The 15,823-nt window shown below is 37.7% G+C and overlaps 1 protein-coding gene across 1 annotated transcript in view; it reads left to right on the plus strand.

The window, feature by feature from the left end:
* LOC150096303 (calcium/calmodulin-dependent protein kinase type II alpha chain-like) overlaps positions 1-15,823 on the plus strand; it is a 736,535-nt gene that overhangs the window by 191,676 nt on the left and 529,036 nt on the right. The window lies entirely within an intron of this gene.

The raw sequence follows: 15,823 nt of genomic DNA on the forward strand, positions 1-15,823 counted from the left end.
GTCATGTGCCATCCAGTTGTTTTTGACTTTTAGAGATCTTGTGAACAAAGGCTGTCCACTTGGCCCCCTTGTCTGTTCTTTTCAGCAATTGTAAATTCAAGTTGGTATGTTCCTTTATGTTGTCCAACCAGCTCTTTTGCATTTTCCTCTCCTCATGCCCCTCAATCTTCCTCAACATATTGCCTTTTCCAATGATTCATCTGCTTGCATAATATGTCCAAAGTACATTAACTTCTATTTAGCGATCATCGACTCCAAGGAGCATTCTGTCTTTATTCTCTCTAAATTCTTTTTTAGTTATTCTTACAGTCAATGGGATTCTTAATAGTCTCCTCTACACTTATAATTCAAATGAATCAATTCACTTGCAGTCTTTCTTCTTAATCCAGCTTTCACATGTATACATCACTACTGGAAATACCATTGTGTTGACAATTCTAACTTTCATGACGTTACTCACACCTCTATGTCTCATAATTTTTGTCAGGTTTATCATAGCTTTTTTTTCCTCTATCCTCCTTGGAATTTCATCTTCACATTTACCATCATTTCTTATTCTGGATCCCAGTAAATCATAACTTTCAGTGATCTCTGTTTTATCTCCCTCTATTATAAACTCATCTAAATTGTTAGAAGCTATTACTTTTGTTTTGCTGATGTTTAAATTAAATCCAACTTTGTTGCTTTCCCACTTAACCGATAGAATGAACCACTCCAGATCTTCCTTAGTTTCTGCTTTAAGGATTGTATCTTCTGCATATCTTAAATTATTTATTTTTCTGGCAGCAGTCTTAATTCCATCTGGGTCTTTGTCTGAGTTAGCCATTTTCATAATGTATTCACTATAAATATTAAAAAGACAGAAAGATAGATAATATTATACTCTTAAATAAATCCATTATAAGACATTTCACCTTCAGAACTCATTAAATTGAATGACTATGTTAGCAAATTTGATTTGAAATCAACAATAAAAGACAGCATATCTTTTTATCACTAATGTGAAAATAGGCAAAACTTGTAACACATCAACTACATTTCCAGTGATAAACATAATATATCAATTAAAGGATTTCATCTATATAGACTAAAGTGTAGATGACAAATTAAATATGGAAGTAGATAACAGAACAGAACTCTGAAGGTTAAAAGGCCTCACCTACTCCCTATAAGAGAATAAAATGTGTTAGCTGATTATTGATTATTGATCTGTGAAGCTGGTATGATAAGGAGCCAGAGAATAATTTTTTTATTGGCCAAACTAGTATTACAAAACAATGTTTAAATCATATTAACTTATGGATCCAAGTCAGGTTTGAAATAAAACAGTCAATTAAAGACTGGAGATCACACATTAAGAAAAATTAGGGAAGTGAACAGATGGCATCAATTAATCATATCAGAAATAAGGATACTAGAAAGGAACTTGCCAATTGGCATTCACTAAACTGTGAGCAGAGTTAATCTAAAGTAGTATGGTCACTTAAACAAAATAGAGGAAGAGAGGTTAGAAAAACACAATAACATGAAAAGACCCAAAGGAAGAAAAAGATATAAGTGGAGTAATGTAATTGGCATCTTAGAAAACTGAAATAAGATCTGAAAGAAGAAAAAAGATGGTTAGATGAAGTGAGAGATATGATCTGCAGAATGCAGTTATTAATGTGAAAAGAGAGAGAAAGAGCTGGACTAGATAAATAGCTTCAAAAAGTGAGATTGGTCATATCTGGAGAAGAGCGTGGTGCCTAAGTATTGTTGATATATGCAAACTTGGTTAACTGAGAATGCCATACAGATGAAAATAGAAATGGAGAAATATGTAGAATCTTCAAGGAGGCTGGAAAGAGAGGGGAAGTAATTATAAGCAGAAGAAGCATCCCCTCTAGACGCCATAGAGCCCATTGGAGTCAACAGGGGATAATGCTGGGTATAGAAACAATGGCATTTATATGCTATATACTAATGCCAGGAGTATCTGGAATAAGGGAGAGGAATTGGTGGTGCAGATAGCATCAGCCTGGCCAAAAATTATTGAGATCACTGAGACGTGGGTGACAGAAGAGGATATAATAACAAGAATAGAAGTCACTGGGTACAGCATTTTTCAGAAGGATAGGAAGGGAAAGCGTGGTGGTGGAGTACTGCTTATGATAAGTGACGACCTATGTCCTCTAAGAGTGGAGACTTTGGAAGGCAGTGACATTAATGATTTTGAAAGCATATGGTGTGAAGTAGAAGTGGGCAAGACAGTATATTTAGTGGGGTGTTGCTACAGACCCAGGAGTACAGAGGGTGGGGACCAGGAAATGTTTAGACAGTTGAGCTTGGCAAGTGCAAGAAGAATGATTGTTATGGGAGATTTTAACTACAGTAGTATAAACTGGGGAGAGGAAGATGCATGTAGCAATAAGGGAATGGAATTTCTAGAATTCTTGAGGGACAAATGTCTTTAGGCAACATGTAATAGAGTGAAGAAGAGGTTCAAGAGTTTTGGATTTGGTTATAGCATCAGAAGAGTTGATAATAACTGAGATGACATCTCTTCCACCAGTTGGAGAGAATGACCATATGGTTTTGACTTGGAAAATGAATAGACATGCAGGAGTATCAAAGAGATGGGAACGTATGTGGAATTATAAGGCAGGTGATTATAATAGTCTAAGAGATCAACTTGGGGAGGTTTCATAGAGAAATTGGAAGGCCGGGATATCATTACTGCGTGGGAAATTGTGAAAGAATATTTGTTAGCAGCAATAGTAAATTGTATACCATGAGTGAACAAGAGAACACAATTTGGAGTAAAGTGGATGACAAACAATATTAAACAGGAATTGTATGCGAAAAAGAGGCTGTGGAAGAGATATAAGGAGACAGGAGAAGATAAGATGCATGAAGAGTATAAGACACAGGCCAGAAGAGTGACTAGTATAGAGAAGACGAAACTGGAATATGAGAGGAGATTAGCCCTAAGATCCAAAGAAAATCCTAGGGAATTTTTTAGATATGTGGCCAGTAGGAGGAGAAATGACTGTGGAAGAATGATATTGTGGGATAAAAATGGTAATAGAGTGACTGATGCAGCGGACATAGTAGAATTGTTCAATGAACACTATCGGAGTATTTCATCCTGCAGGAGTCAGTTTTAATGCTAGAGGGATAGGGCAGGTTCGAGGTTTAGAGGTACAGGAGGAGAGTGTGTTTCAAATACTGAGTACTCTGGATATCAGTAAAGCTGTGGGACTGGATGGTATTTCACCACGAGTTTTGAGAGAATGTGCAACTGACTAGGGAACTGACGGCGCCTTTAAACTTGCTTTTCAATGAAAGTCTGGCTGCTGAAAAGGTGCCCATGGAATGGAAGGAAGGTAAGATAGTGCCATTGTATAAGGGCGGTAGCAGACTGGAAGTGTCTAATTATAGACCAATTTGTGTGTCATCAGTAGTTAGTAAGATCTTGGAGAAAGTAGTGAAGGACCGTATACAGCATTGGACAGATGAGGATAATGTTATCTGTGTGAGTCAACATGGATTTGTGAAGGGTGCTCTTGTTTTAGCAATTATGCTAGCCTTTTATGATAAAGTTAGAAGAGCATTAGATGAGGGAAAGGCATATACTGCCATTTTCTTAGACTTAGCAAAGGCATTTGATGGGGTGCCACATGATAAGCTGATATTTAAGTTGCAGCACATAGGTCTGGATGTCAGATTGGTCAACTGGATTCAGGATTGGCTGTCCGATAAGTATCAGAGAATTATGTAAGGTGGAGCAATATCAAAGAGGCAGAAGGTTACAAGTGGGGTGCCATAGGCTCTGTACTGGGACCTATATTGTTTAACCTTTATATTAGTGATTGCAAGGGGATATTCAGTTGTTTGAAGATGATGTGAAGCTGGGAAGGATTATTAGTAATAGTGCAGATGTGGCAGCCCTGCAAGAGGATTTGAATAAGCTAGATAGACGGGAAAATGAATGGGGTGTCGCTTTAATGCAGCAAAATGTAAGGTCTTGAGGTTTTGGAAACATTGATGGGATGCTGCATACTCTATGGGAGGAGTTATACTGGAGGAAGTAGGGGAGACAAGAGATCTGGAGTTGATAATTGATAGAAACCTGGAATTTAGGGGACATATTGCAAATGTGGTGAAGGTAACACAGAGGATTGCTGCTATTATGAGAAGGACACTGACCTGCAGAGATAAGAGGGTTATCATTCCGATGTATAAGTCTCTGATCAGACCACACTTGGACTATTGTTCTCAGATTTGGTCCCCACGATTTGAAGGGAATAAATTAACTGTGGAAAGGGTACAAAAGCAGATAACAAAGATGGTTTCAGGACTGTACAATGATAGTTATGAGGATCGTCTGAGGGAATGTGGACTGCAGAGTTTGGTGGATAGAAGAAGGAGAGGTGATATGATTGAGACTTTTAAACTGTTGAGAGGTGGTTACAGGGTTGACACTGGGGAGGTCTTTCGCTTAGTTGAACAGCAGGAAGGAGTGATGACAAGAGGCCATCCCTGGAAATTACGAAAGGAAACTGTGAGCAAGAGGGTGAGGAGTGGTTTCTTTGCATTGAGGGTGGTTGAACCATGGAATGCATTGCTCGATGGAGTGGTGAGAGTGAGAACGGTCAGTGAGTTTAAGGAGTGCTATGATAGACTTTGTGTTTCTTAGGTGGGGGGGGGGGATCTCCCCTCGATGAGTCTTGATAGACTTTGTGTTTCTTAGGAAGGACCTCCCACGATGAGTCTTTTGACTCCATGGAGGCCTGAATAATAATGATAATAAAAGAATTGCCTGTCAGCTAGAATATGTATAATAGTTTGCAGGCTATTTGGTGTGAAATTTGAGATATATAGGACAGGTTATCCAATCATATTTTATTATAGGCCTGAGTAAGTAGAGGACAATGGCTGTGAAATGTTTAGACAATTTTAATAGGCAAATAAAAGGAGAATAGTCTCCTAATGAGGGCTTTTAATTAGAAAGAGGGGATAGCATTTGAAATGAGATCTGAGGAACCACACTGAGATTTTTATTTTATTTTTTTTCAGAAAAACATCTTAGTATGTAATGGAAGCAATGTAAATTTTATGCATTGCATGAATAATAGCTCAGAAGATGTATCAGGGAATTTTCACAAGGTTAATGAAATACTGATTTTGAAAGCAGCCAAGCAAGTCTTTTAATTAAAATACATCAATACATACATACATATATATATATATATATATAGTTTGTTTATTTACACCTGAAGAAGAAATCCTTTGCAATTGAGATGAAACATAGCATTACTAAATAAATCAATGGTATCAACTTATTCCTGTGTTCTGCCCTATAAACTTTAATCATATATATATATATATATATATATATATGTATACATACAGTAATCCCTCGATTAATGCTCCCCCGATTAGTGTGTTTTCGATTAGTGTGTCATTTTTTTTTTTGATACCCAAATTCGATTAGTGCACCTATACACATCTTAAAAGTAAATGTTACAGATTTTAAAAAATTTCTATCTGTACATTTTTATGGCTAACTATTTTAAAAAATCACTCACTAGAATGAAATAAATTAGTTACCAATTTAAAACATTTTACAAAGTTATTTTTAATGGCATACTACACTACTTCTATGTACACTATGTATACCATGTTCCAAATTTTTACCGCCAAAATTTATGTCGTCTGCTATAGTATCCCCACAGATTCGAGACCCTTCGACACTTCTGCGCATGTCAAAAAGGAGAATCCATTCCTATAATAGGGTAATCAATCTGTCTTCTGGGATGAGTTGTTTATTATTACACGTCAGAAAATTAACTTCTCTTTTATTATCATTGTAGTTTATAAAGTGGTAATTATTTTGCTTGTATAACAGTTGGTAAATTTTATCTATAAAGCATGTGATTTTGCTTGTTGGCGACCAATTCGTACGTTCTTCGTTTCTTTCTCCCCTTCAATGATAACGTCCAAGAGTTAATTAAATCTCATTCTGAAGAATTGAGTGATTCCGACCTGCTAAATTTAGATGCACAGCGGGAAGATCCCGAAGAATATGAAGAAAATTTAACGACGGATAGTCAGCCAAAAGAGATTTCACCGAAACAATTTGAAAATATTTTTCGTACAATCGAAGTTCTTAAGCAGCAATGCTTAGAGGCTGACCCTGATGAAGAGAGAAGCTGTAAAATTTGCAGAAGAGTAGAAGAGGCAATAGGGCCATACCTCGGTTGTATGAAAAAAAGAAATAAAATGCCTGCCAAACTACATTAGCTCAATTCTTTGTTAAGAAGTAGAATAATAAATTTATATTCTGAATATGTTTTATTGTCTTTCAGCTTTATGGTTTTCCTTTAACTAGACCATGAAACATACCCTAATTCTTTTATAAAAAAAATTAAGCGTCAAAAAGGAAATCTGAGGAATGAATTATACATTTTCCCATAGGTTATTATATTCGATTAGTGTGTTTTCGATTAATGCACCTGTTTTAAAGAATGCATTAGGCGCACTAATTGAGGTATTGCTGTGTACACACACACGCACGCACGCACGCACACAGGGTGTTTCAAAAGGGGTATAAAACTTTGAATGACAATAGAAGGTAAATAGCGATAGATGAACAATTTTTATTACATAAATTGACATATTGACTTTCCAGGGCTTTCCCGAACTTCTTCCACAACAGTGTCGGCATCACACGGCCTTTCCATTGACTTTAGATGACGCAAAGAAAAGCCTGTTTCCACAAAATTCTTGTGCCACTTTTAGATCATGTGGCTACTAGGAGGTTCTTTGCCATATTGTATGCAGAAATTACTCTGAACTTGTGTTGCAGACTTCATTTCCTCAATCCAAAACACACAACGTTCTTGCTCTGCACTATCAAAAGTCACCATTTTCAAATGGTGTGATGTATCATGCCATCATCCAAGTTATTCTCTGTTCTCCTGCAAAGTTGTAAACACCCTGTATATATACCAAGTGATTATGGAAAATTTCAGTCAGCTTTCATCAAAAAACACACAAACAAGTAAAGATAGGAATGTTATTATTCCTGTTTATAAGGCCATGATTCATCCACTCTTAACTGCTGTACACAGATTTGGTTATCTGTTTCTTGGGGCCAGAAAGTGGTATAGAAGATTAGAGGCCATGGAAGTTGTGTAAATGTGTGATTAGTTGGGGTGTGTCAACCAGATTTTGTGAAGAGCAGTCAATGAGTGGAATGGATTGCAGAATTAGTTTTGAGTTCCCTGACAGTGAATAGGTTTAAGGAGAGGTATGATAGGTTTAGTGTGTATAATAGTTAGTTTGGGTCTCCCACAGTGAGTCTCTGGACTCCATGGAGATACTGTATTTAATAATATGAAATGATGATATGTTCAAGATTAAGATGCATAAACATCTGATATGAATTTTTTTTTTCAGTCGTTTCCAACCGTTGGTGACTTTGTAGGCATTGCCCACAAAGTATTCCTGGTGAGATTTTTACAGGGTAGTTTACCATTGCTTTCCCCAACTCCCCTATGTTTTCTGGGCTCTGCATAAACATGCCAAGTATAATAGTATAGCCAGAATCAGGTGGATGAATACATAGAAGGATGGAAGAACAGTGCAATTAGATTCTATGGAAAAAGAAAAGTTGTCAAATACATTAAAATGACTAGTGATGAAATTACAAAATGTCTTTGTAAATATAGTATGGGATTGGATGTGATATAACCTGTGTGTTTTACAAGAAAGTGCAAAAAAAAAAAAAAGAAGAGGCATTGAAATTATTGAAATACAAGGTGATCAGTACACCCATGAGCAGTACAAGGCTCAAGCTAGGAAGGTTACCAGCATAGTAAGAAAAGCTAAATCAGATTATGAGAAGACCTTAGCCAAAGAGATCAAGGGTAATCCCAAAGAGTTCTTCCGGTATGTGGCTAGTAAAAGGAAGAATGACTTCAGAAGGATAACTTTAGTGGGTGCTGATGGTATTGAGGTAACAAAATCAGATGTAATAGTCGAGTTACAGAGTGATCACTTTTCAAAAGTCTATCTCTGTACCTGTAGCAATAACTAATGTGAGAATTGAAGCTAAGAAATTAGAGGTATTTAATATATTGCAAAATTTAAATGCAAACACTGATGTAGGCATAGATGGAATATCAGCTCCGGTGTTGTGTGAATGTGCAAATGAATTGTCAAACCCTCTTACTTGGATATTTAGTTTAAGTTTGAACTCTGGTATGGTCCCTAGGGAGCGGAAGTTAGGCAAAGTAGTTCCTTTGCATAAGGGTGGCTCTAAAACTGCGGTAGTTAATTAACCAATCACCATCGCAGGAGTAGTGGTAAAAGTATTGGAAAAGTTGGTTAAAGACAAAATTCAAGAATGGGTGGATCAGGATATGATACTCTCTAGGGGTCAACATGGTTTTGTTAAAGGTAGATCCTGCCTTAGCAATCTATTAACTTTTCATAATAGAATGACATGTGAGTTGGACAAAGGAACTGGCTACACAGTGGTACTTCTGGATTTTGCTAAGGCTTTTGACAGGATACCCCCCATGGAACACTGTTACGCAAATTGGAGCAGATGGGAATGGATACTAAATTGGTGATATGGATAGGAGAATGGCTCAGGGAGAGATACCAGAGGGTGGTTTATGGAGGAGCAGAGTCCAGGATGAGGCAGGTCACCAGTGGTGTGCCTCAGGGCTCTGTGCTTGGGCCATTATTGTTTAATTTGTATATAAATGATATAGGAAATGGCTTACAGGGAGATATTCAGTTGTTTGCTGATGATGCAAAGTTGGGTAGCGCAATAAAAAATCAAGCTGATGTTGAAAGTTTGCAGGATGATTTATATAATTATTATATTTACGGCTATTTGCCTGCTTCTGTTTAGGAGTGCCCCAGTTTAAATGCCATTGGCTCTTTTCTCACGGATTCTGATACTGATTCTGATTCTGATACACTGATACTGACTACAAACTGGTATTCACCACAAACCAAAAATTGGCAAATCTCCTAAAACCCACTAAATCTCAGACACAAAAAGAAATATTTGAACACCACAACGTAGTCTATAAATTTCCCTGCCAAAAAAGACTGTGATGGTGGAACCTGCACAGGTTCCACCATCAGGTCTTGTGCAAGACTACAAGAACACTTCCGCGAATGTAACATCCCTATTCCAGAACATTTAAATACTAAAAAACACAACATCAAAAAGAAAAATCGAATACCAAGCACAGGAAAAACAGAAATAGCTGTCCACGCTCTCGAACAAAAACATATCCCGCAGATCGACAAGGCCATCATAGTAGACAGACAAGACAATGAAGCAATGCTTAGAATATTGGAAACAATAGCCATAAAGTGTGACGTGAACTCTATCAACATACACACGCCCTACATAATCTCCGAGGTTTGGAAGCTGAACAACATAAAATTGACCCTGACCAATAGGCGATAACACAAACACTTCAAAAGCAGAAGCACCTACCCGACCTGACATAGCATCCACTTCCTCCATGTGTTCAGACGATGACCAAGAATAGTCGAAACGAACCGCACCCCGTCAACCCCCTTCCCCCCCTCTAAAAATCAGTTGCTGTTTTCAACCCCTTTCACCCTTTCCCACCTCATATAAATATAAAAAACGCTCAGCCCATCCTTTATAATATATATGTATGTATATGTTATTCGAAAAACCCAGGTTTTTTCCATTTGTTATTTCAATTCTCCCACTTGCTAACCCCCCCCCACGCACACACACACGCACACACACACACACACATAGTAGTTTGGACAACGCGAAAGAAGAAGAGCCACAACACCCAGAAAAAGGTATGCGCAAATTTCTTATCCTCATAGAGGTATTCAACATATATTTGTTGATAAATATACATCTACAATGCCCTATGAATCCGTGAGAAAAGAGCCAATGGCATTTAACCTGGGGCACTCCTAAACAGAATCAGGCAAATAGCCGTAAATATAATAGTTTGTTAAGAGGAGTAACATGGGAGTTTTCCCAGAAATAATATCCATGATTTATATAAGCTGGTAGAATGGGCAAAAGGTAATGGATGTCAGTTCAATGTGAAAAGTGCAAAGTCATGCATTTTGGGATTAAAATATTACCAGCTGTGTACTACATTGATGGAACAGTACTCCAAGAGATTGATGAGGCTAGGGACTTAGGGGTGTTGGTAGATAAGGAGATGAAGTTCAGAGGACACATTGTTAAGGTGTCCAAGATTGCACATAGGATTACTTGGTTGTTGAGGAACACACTGACATCCAGAGATAAAGAGGTTATTATTCCCCTTTATAAAGCGTTGATACTTCCACATTTGGATTACTGTGCTCAGGTCTGGCCACCTAGATTCCTTGGAGATGAGGAGGCTGTGGAGAGGGTTCAGAGAAGAGTGACTAAGTTGGTGAGTGATGTAAAAAAATGCTACCTACATTGATAGATTGAGAGCTTGTGGATTGCAGAGGTTGGTTGATAGGCAGAGAAGAGGAGATATGATAGAAACATTTAAATTACTGAAAGGTTTTTATAGGATTGATGCAGGGGAAATGTTTCAGCTGTGTGATAGTGATGGAAGAACAAGAGGTCATCCCTGGAAATTAAAGAAGCGTGTGGTTAACAAGGGTGTCAGAACAAAGTTTTTTGCCTGGAGGGCGGTGAATGAGTGGAATTCATTGCCTGACTTAGTTGTGAACTCTTCGTCTGTAAGTGAATTCAAGAAGAGATATGACAGATATTGTTTTGCTAGTTTGGGTCTCCTGCGATGAGTCTACTGACTCAATGGAGATATCAGTAATAATAAAAATTGACCAATGTGTTTGTGCCTCAGTTCTGGCAGGGTCTCAAGGGAATGGAAAGAAGGGAACAAAATAAGCAGTCTTATGACTAGTTTAGCAAATTATAGACTGAACAGTGTCTCAGGAATGGTGGTGATTATTGAAAAAGCTGCTTAGGGTCAGAGTTCAGGAATATGATACTTGGTGGGATGCATGTCTTTGTTGAAGGATAAATCTTGCTTTAGTAATTTACTCACATACTATAGTAAAGTGCAATTTGGTTAGATAATGGAAATGGCACACTATGATACTTCTGGACTTTGCAAAAGCAATTAGCAAGATGGTGCTCATATGTAAATTGGATTACATTTGAAGTTGGTGATATGATGAGAGAGGGCATCAAATGATTTGATCAACCGTTATTCTACTGGCCTCACCAGCAAAAGTGATGTCCTAATTTAATTAGGACACCACTTTTGCTGTAATAAAACTCTCTGTATGAATGTGTTCTCTGATGATGTTATAAATAGAATATAGCATTGATGTAGTTTTCTTTTTTTTTCACTAGACAATGATTTGATCACCAAATAATGGTTGATCAAATCATTGTTTCTTTGGCATACTGTTTTAAATGCAATATAGCTTGTCTATATATATATATATATATATATAGCCGGCCTGGTTGGCCGAGTAGTTAGCATAGCTGCTCTCCAGCCAAGAGGCTGTGGGTTCAAATCTTGCAGTGGTATGGATGTTCGTGATTGTCCATTCTCCCAATATGGACTGGATCACCATGGGAGTAGTAGACCCAAACTTCCTGCAATGGGAGAGGCCTTCACCCTGAAATACAGGCTGTTCATTTTTTTTTCATATATATATATATATATATATATTGTGTGTGTACTCCAGATGATGACCTTAATATTAAGGTCAAAACATCGAGAAATTAAAGTAATTAATTCTCACATGGTTGTAGCCTCCATAATTTGTCTGAAATGAATTACTCAAAGTATGATACAAGATATTGAACCTGATCTCTCACATTATTGGAAGGAAATGCAGTTTTGCCTTTTGCAAGGTAGTAGTGGTTCCATGATGCATTGTGACACATCATCATGAAAGCACTACTGCAGCAGAGGTTCCACTGCTATTACAGTAGGTAATCATGAAGTATATGATCAGCAGCTTCAACTACAAGGTCAGAATGTTGCTCAGGAGAAGGTACATGAGTCAGTTCATTATCTTTGGAAATCGTGTCACAACATCAGTATGAGGTCTGCTGCAGATGCTATGCTGCCAGAACCAATCTGAAGCATCATGTGAAACTGCATGAAAATATTAGATGTGAATCTTCATGTTACCATGTATTGGATCTGGACATGAAAGCAGATTTAATGATGAGGCAAGAGATGAAGTTCATACAAAATGAAATGACAAGAATGATGGATATACATGGAAAAGAGAAAAAGAATGGAAAGAAAGATGGCCATGTGGGTAATGAATGATTCTCAAGTTGCTCTTTATTGAAGATTCCATTATTAAGGGTGTGGTGAATGAGAAGAAGCACAAGGTTCATTTTCCTGGTGGTAGAATATGAGGAATAAGAGAGAGCAGAAGAGTTGGTGATAATAGTAGAACCAAATGATTTGGATGAAAAGAAGAAAATGTTAGATTGATATCAGGAGCTTATTGAAGAGAGTAAAACATAACAGTGTGGTAGGATAGGTAGTGTGTCACCCAGGGTTGAATTGAGGAAGCGAACAGTTATTATGAATGGTATGTTAGTGTAGCTATGCAAGGAGAAAGGAGTGCATTTTGTGAACATCTGGAATGAATATGATGAATGGATGGAACTATATAAAGAAGATGGGCTGCATTTTAATGGTTTTGATGAGTCACCTAGAGAGAGAGAAGGAAGAGTAATGACTGTAGTGAATAGGGGAACTGAAGTAGTGTGAGGTCATATGAAAGAGCAAGAAAGCATTGTAAGAAAGCTTGTGAATGGAGGTGAGCAGCATGAATAAAGGAAATGAGAAAGTGGAAACACAATACAGACAGGGAAATGGGGGAAGTCAAAAAGTTTGGATGCTAAATTCAGAAGTGAGTGTATGAGTTGGCAAAAAAGGATTGGGATGATCCAGCATGTAAGGGAGCGTTTGGGTCTGAGGAGAGTTGTAGAATTGGTGGTAATATAGAAGAAGAGATTGGGAAAGATATTGAGGAGTTACATCTGAGACATGATGTCAATAAGGCCTGTAGAACCAAAAATGATTTATGTTTGTTTATTAATGCAAGAAGTATTAATGAGGATGACATCCTGACAGGAATAGAGGTGGACAGATATTTTTTGTGGACATACTGGGAAGGAAGGGAAGATTATCTTTAATGGTAGCAGAGGATTTATGCCCATCTAAGGTGGATTTGCAAAGTGCAAACAGTGGCAGTGATTTTGAGGTAATATGGTGTGAGGTAGAGGTGAACGTGACAAAATTTTAGTTCGGTGTTGCTGTAGACCTGGTAGGGTAGAGAAAAAGAAATATATAGGCAAATTAGCCTGTTAACAAGAAATGAGTGATCATTATGGGTGACTTTAATTATAGTAATATAGATTGGATTGAAGATATTGCATCTGGGGGAATAGAGAATGAATTTCTGGAGGCATCATCTCATCAGATGATGTTGTTATAAATGGGGTATCAAATTTTCTACAGTTGGTGAAAGTGACAATGAGATGATTACTTGGAGGATGATCAGCCATATGAGAACTTCTGTTAGAACATGCTTTATGTGGGTCTATAATGTTGGTGATTATGAGAAGCTCAGGAGATACTTGCAGCAATAACATGGAATGAGGAACTGTATAAAAAGGATATCAGTGTTGTTTGGGCTCTATTTAACAACTATCTGGAGGTCAAAGCAGAATATATTCCAAGGGTCAAGAAGTTAAATCGAATAGGTGTGAAATGGATGAGGGAAGAGGTGCAGTAAGACAGCAGTCTGAAAGAGAAAGGTATTATGGAAGAAGCACAAGATGAGTAATAACAACCAGTTGCATGAGAAGTACAAAGAGCAGGCGAGGAAGGTTACTCGCTTGATAAGGATAGCAAAAGTGTAGTACAAGCAGCAGTGAGCTAATGAGGTTAAAAAAAAATCCCACGGAGTATTTCGATACCTGGCCAGTAGAAGAAAGAAACATGGTTAATTTTGATTAATGAAAATGATGGAAACGATAACCACTGTAGAGGATGTAGTTAAGGTATTTAATGTGCATTTCATAAAGATATTTCATGCTTGCGATTGTGACATCGTGCAGAACTTAAATGCAGTAAGAAGGGAGGAGGAGGAACTATTAGTAAGTGAGCAGGAAGTATATGAGGAATTGAATAAACTTGATGTTAATAAGCTGCAGGACTTGATGACATTTCACCATGGGTATTGAGGGAATGTTCCAGGGAGAAAGCAACAGATTTGACATCTCTTTTTAACATGAGAGTTACATGGCTGAGTTCCAAAGGAGCAGAAAGAGGTCAAAATTGTTCTGCTTCATAAGGAAGGTGATAAAAAAAAACAACTAAAGGAAACTTTGTAATGGAATCAAAGGATTCAAACTAAAGGTTTGAATTATAGGCCAGCCCAGTGAGTCTGAAGGAGTTGTGGTTAGTGCTACAGATGTTAGTCAGGACCAAGATTCAGAATTGGGTTGACAACAGTAAAATACTCTTTGATGGTCAGCATGAGCTTTCACGGTCCCAAAACCGACAATGGAAAACCTCCATTGTCGGTTTTGGGGACTGTTGTTCAGCTTGTATGTTAATGATATTGGGAGAAGTTTGAATGGCGATATGCAGTTGTTTGCAGAGGATGCAAAGTTGGGGAAGACAATGAGAAGTAGAACATTTACTGTGCCTTTACAAGAGAACTCGAATGCATTGGCAAGTTCATTGTTTTGAAATTGTTTTCATAAAGTTTTGAAATTTGGGAAGCAAACATATAGCGTACACAGTTGGTGGAAATATCTTGGAGGGGGGTAGAGGAGATGAGAGATTTGGAAGTGATTATGGACAAGGACCTAAATTTTCAGGACATATTATTAAAGTTGTGAGGACATTACAGCAAATTATGAGAATAATGCAAAGGGTACTGACTTGTAGAATTAAGGATGTTATGGTTCCATTGTATAACGTTTGATCAGGCCACATATGGATTGCTGTGCACAGATTTGATCACCTGGTTTTCATTGAAAACCAGGGAAAGATTTATTGGAAAGGATCCTAAGACAGTTGATTAAGGTGGTTTCTGGTCTTTGGAATGTTTAGTATGATGATAGATTGAGAAAATGCAATTTGCAGAAATTGGTGGATAGAAGGAGGAGGGGAGGATGTGATTGAGACATACAAGTTGATGAGATATTACTACCAGATTAATTTGGAGGAGGTTTTCTATAGAATTGGTGAAGACAGGTGGAGAACAACAAGTAATCACTGGAAGCTGTATAGGGAGGGTGTAATCAAGGGAGTGAGGAGCAGACTTTTCACATGGTAATTGGCAAGTGATTGGAATGCATTGCCTGAGAGTGTAGTGAGCGCAGAGACAGTGAATATATTTAAAGCACAGTGTATGTGCCTTAAATATGTTCTTATTTGTATGTGCCTTAAACGGAGACAGCGAACATATTTTAGGCACAGTATATTGTGCCTTATAAGTGTTTACTGTCTCCACACTAAACACACTCTTGGGCAATGTATTCCAATCACTTGCCAAGTTCCATGTGAAGAGCCTGCTCCTCACTCTGTTGCTCACATCCTCTTTATACAGCTTCTAGGGATTGCCTCTTGTTCTCCACCTGTCTTCTCCAATTCTATGCAAAACCTCTTCTACATTATAAAAATGATAACCGTGCATGCGTGCGTGCATGTGTGTGTGTGTGTGTGTGTGTATGTGTGAGTGAGTGAGTGAGTGAAACCCTTTGCAACGAGTCTTTTGGCTCCATGAAGGTTTAATAATA

The sequence above is a fragment of the Typopeltis vanoorti genome, chromosome 19 (genome assembly GCF_054136105.1).
Source record: "Typopeltis vanoorti isolate ZY-2024b chromosome 19, IOZ_Tvanoo_1.0, whole genome shotgun sequence".
Classification (NCBI taxonomy): Eukaryota; Metazoa; Arthropoda; class Arachnida; order Uropygi; family Thelyphonidae; genus Typopeltis; species Typopeltis vanoorti.